General features: G+C 36.9%; 1 long non-coding RNA gene across 1 annotated transcript in view; it reads left to right on the top strand.

Annotated features, from left to right (window-relative positions):
- The window catches only part of LOC128250627 (uncharacterized), a 32551-nt gene that overhangs the window by 23693 nt on the left and 3858 nt on the right, over positions 1 to 5000 (top strand). Inside the window, exon 2 of the long non-coding RNA XR_008266656.1 lies at positions 4263 to 4330. This is a non-coding gene — a long non-coding RNA (uncharacterized LOC128250627). The remainder of the gene's footprint in view (positions 1 to 4262; positions 4331 to 5000) is intronic.

The following is a 5000-nucleotide window of genomic DNA, read 5'->3' as shown; positions in this document are numbered from 1 at the left end:
TATAGTTTTACAGGTAGACAGTATTGGTTTCAAAGATTGGAACAAGGTTAACAATTACAGGAAAGGGGCTAAGTCAATTACATCGACCCCAGTGTTCAACTGGTACTTATTTTATCGACCCCAAAAGGATGAAAGCCAAAGTCAACCTCAGTAGAATTTGAACTCAGAACATAAAGATTTGCCGCTAAGTATTTTGTCCAGTTTCTGGTTGATACAACAGCAGCATATTTCAGCCATTAAGTAACATGACCAGTCATCAGACCTCCACAGTTTGGTGGAGTTTAAGGGTCTACTGTACCACGCTAGTCCATAGCATGTTGGTACAAATTGGCAGTTGATTAAATGAACCCAAGTATTTAACTGGTCGTTTATTTTATTAACCTTGGAAAGATAAAAGGCATCATTGACTTCAACAAGATTTGAACTCTTATGTAAACTCAAAAGAAACACCACGAGGAATGTTATCTGATGCTCTACTGATTCTCTCATTCCTTTATCCTTATCTTCAAGCTGATTAGTCTTTCTTAATTGCTATTTTGGCTTGGAAACTAATTTTGGAATAATTCTCATGTGTATGTGTGCTTTGCATTTGTCTATATCAGATAAATATATCACATGGAGGTGTTACCATTGGAAATATTTGCCTGGAAAAAAACCATAGCTGCAGTTGTAAAGTTAGGATATTGATCTATTGCAAATAGTTTTACCTGTCTGAAGAACTGAACTCAATATTGGCAGCCAATGATTTCTATCTTAACTTCACTTTGCTCTTATATCTCACAGCAGTCAATTGTATCTTGCCTACTTGAGCACCCTTATTAAAAGTCTTTATGCAGTTGCTCAACTTGCTAGAAATAGCTGCTAAATACCCTTCAAATCCCTCTTTAATGGACAAAGTAAAATCTGGCATACAAAAAGACTGGACTGAGCCCATGCTGGGGTATTATCTTGAAGGGTTTACTTGAACAAATAAACCCCCAATATTTATATTTGTCTGGTACTCATTCTACCAGTGTCTTTTGCCGAACCACTAAGTTTTGGGGCTGTAAGCAAACCAACATCAGTTGTCAAACAGTGAGGTAGGACAAACACGAACAAGACCTACACACACACACACACACACACGCGTGCGCACACACACACACGCGCGCGTGCGCACACACACACACACACACACACACACACCTATCTATACATATCTATCTATGTCTGTTTAGCTATCTATCTACATCATCATTTAAGGTCCATTTTCCATGCTGGCATGGGTAGGACGGTTTGACAGGAGCTACACCAGGCTCCAATTCTCTGTTTTGACATTGTTTCTGTGGCCAGATGCCCTTCCTAACACCAACCTCTTAGCAGAGTATACTGGGTACTTTTTATGGGCTTCCACAAAGTTTCCATTCACCAAATCCACTCAGAAAGCATTGGTTGACCTAGAGCAATAACAGAAAACACTTGCCCAAGGTGCTGCACAGTGGAACTGAACCCAAGACTACAGACTAGTAAAGTGAGCTTCTTAACCATACAACCTTCTTGCATCTATTACAACCAGGAGTAGACTGAGCCATCAGTCAATCAGGCACTGCGCAAGAGCCTGGAGCTCTGAGGAGCCCACACTCAACATGTTAACTCTCTTTGATATCAATGCTTAGGGGCCCGGTGAACTGTTATGCCCAAGGGCCCTTAATACTTTCAGTCTACCCTTGATTACAACTATTAACTTGAACTAGTTTGAATCCATTCTGGAGCAGTCTGAATTGGATTGCTTTCTGATGATGATCAAAGATCCATTTTATCAAAGTATTAAGTACAAGGGTAAAACAAAACGGAATGCAAATAAAAATTGCTTTACTTTCTGACTCCCCTTCATCATCATCATCATTGTTTAATGTCCGCTTTTCATGCTAGCATGGGTTAGACGATTTGACTGAGGACTGGTGAAACCGGATGGCTACACCAGGCTCCAATCTGATTTGGCAGAGTTTCTACAGCTGGATGCCCTTCCTAACGCCAACCACTCTGAGAGTGTAGTGGGTGCTTTTACGTGCCACCCGCACGAGGCCAGCCAGGCGGTACTGGCAACGGCCACGCTCAAATGGTGTATTTTATGTGCCACCCGCACAAGAGCCAGTCCAGGGGCACTGGCAACGATCTCGCTCAAAAGTCCATTTATACATGCCACGGGTACAAGTGCCAGAAAGGCGACGCTGGGCACAGGTGCCATCCCGATTATTTTATTCTTTTACTTGTTGCAGTCATCAGACTGCGGCCATGCTGGAGCACCGCCTTTATGTTGTTATTATTTTTTTTTTTTTACTTGGTATTTATTCCTTTATTCTCTTTTGCTGAACTGCTAAATTTCGGAGATGTAAGAACACCAACACCAGTTGTCAAGCGATGGTGGGGAACAAGCACACACACACACACACACACACATGATGAGCTTCTTTCAGTTTCCGTCTACCAAATCTACTCACAAGGCTTTGGTCAGCCCAAGGCTATAGCAGAGGATACTTACCCAAGGTGCCACACACTGGGACTGGAGCACACAGCCCCACAGTGGTTGGGAAGCACACAGCCACTCCTGTGCCTATACTTGAAATAATATGAATGGTTCATGAACTTACATATTATTGTTGTGCAGGGGCCATGCTAATTTTATCTATCATTCAGTTTTAGTAACGTACTGCTGAGGCAAACATTAACAAAAAAGGGAAAAACGTTTTCATTTTTAAGAGAGGGATAATAATTCTTTCTACTAAGGGCACAAGGCTTGGAAGTGCTCAACTGGTACTTATTTCATCAACCCACAAAAGGATGAAAAGCTAAGTTGATCATGATGGAATTTTAACTCAGAATGTAAAGCAGAGAAGAAATGTTGCCAAGCATTTTTTGTTAAGATTCTGCCAGCTTGCCATCATAAGATAGGGTTAATAATCTGAGCAAATGATAACTGTATGTTAATAGAAACTGTTTATTTATTGCTTTGATCTGTGGATATGTCATTAGAGTAATATAAAGTAGTATGACACTAATCAAGAAATCATAGGTGTTTCTAATCATTTTCTCTGCCATTTGTATTTCTGTAACAGCTGGATAGGAAGGATTGCCAATTCTAATATTCTCTTTTCTTCTCACTGAGGTGGGGAGCTTAGCTCTTAATTATTTCTGTTTCATTGTTTTTGGGGTACTTTTATTGTATTCATATTGGTATTTTGCATTTTACTTTTTTGCTTCTGCTAGCTTTCATTAGTTTAGCTATTTCACTTGCATAGTTGGTGTTTGTTGCATTTCTCAATGTTGCCTTTCAGGAGTGTTTTTTTTTTTTTTGATATGTATTCAAATAATCTATTGATAATATATATATTTGCTAAGTTAGTCATTTGGAATGTGCTGAGATCAGTGATCTTTTAAAACTAATTTAATTTGGCTTCTTGCTTTAATAGTCTGTAGATGTGCACTTGTCTGTATCATTGACAAGGCAATCTGCTGAGAAAATAATAGCTAACAGGTAAAGGAAACTATATGACTGATTCAGAGAAAAGACTGGAAAAATTGGGAACAAAGAATGACATTGAAATTAGAACTATATTCAGAATTATGAACACTGCTGTGATTTGAGACAAATGAAAATAAAGGAAAATAAAGTAAAATGAAAGGTAGGCAGTAAGAAATATACAGATTATGTTGAAATTGATTGTCAGATATTAGTGGATAGATGGCTGAATATTCCAAGACAAGTGTACCATTAATAATATTCTCAGGCAGAATGAATGTGGAAGAATGTGTTTGTGACAAAGCTGTAACTTTGAAATATAGGTATTTTCCAGTTGATGGGTCCCTGTATCATTTCTGTTTACCTGGTTTTGCTCACAATATATGGGTGAGACCCAAGTGTGTAGAAATTGACATTTGCTCAAAAGATGCCAGGCAGTGGAATCAAACTCAAGGCTTCATGGCTGCAAAGTTAACTGCTACATGCATATGCATATGCAAAAATACATATATAATATACATACATTTACACATGTAAATATAATATGCGTGTAAGTACATATTTTAATGTAAATATATTAATTTATAGTATTTTAGCATCTTTGATATATATTATATAATTTATGTACTTTAGTCTTAATTCTTTAAACTCTAAAATTACTTAGATTTTAAAATTTCCAGAAAATGTTTATAATACAGTTAATTTTTTTTTATTATGATTTAAGCTATAATACATTTTGATTTTACTCTTTTACTCGTTTCAGTCATTTGACTGCAGCCATGCTGGAGCACCGCCTTTAGTCGAGCAACTCGACCCCAGGACTTATTCTTTGTAAGCCTAGTACTTATTCTATCGGTCTCTTTTTGCGAACCGCCAAGTTACGGGGACGCAAACACACCAGCATCGGTCGTCAAGCGAAGCTGGGGGGGACAAACACAGACACACAAACATACATATATATATATACATATATACAACGGGCTTCTTTCAGTTTTCCGTCTACCAAATCCACTCACAAGGCTTTGGTCGGCCCGAGGCTATAGTAGAAGACACTTGCCCAAGGTGCCATGCAATGGGACTGAACTCAGAACCATGTGGTTGGTTTTATTTTATAAATAAAATTTTTGTTCATGATTTTATAAATAAAACTTTCATTCATGGTTATATATCTCTTTATTCTATTACTTTTCTTTACATCATATTTTCACGCGACTTAATTCTAATAAACGCTAAGTTAATAGTATAACGTTTAAAATTCTAGTTTAAACTAAAGCTTCGATAAGATAAGTATTGCATTTATTTTCAGTAATATTGTTAAATGTTTTTCTTTTATTTATTGGTAAAATAAGTATTTTTATACAAATTCATCTGTTATTTATTGATAGTTGATCTATATATACATTCATTTTATTATTAATATTATTGTTTTGATCTGAAGATTAACTATATTTTTGAATAGAATTGATTTTCGATTGATTTATTTTGAATCGATTTTATTTTT

This window comes from Octopus bimaculoides, chromosome 2 (assembly GCF_001194135.2).
Source record: "Octopus bimaculoides isolate UCB-OBI-ISO-001 chromosome 2, ASM119413v2, whole genome shotgun sequence".
Taxonomy (NCBI): Eukaryota; Metazoa; Mollusca; class Cephalopoda; order Octopoda; family Octopodidae; genus Octopus; species Octopus bimaculoides.
The sequence above is the reverse complement of the archived record's forward strand: the minus strand, read 5'-3'. Positions and strand labels throughout refer to the sequence as shown.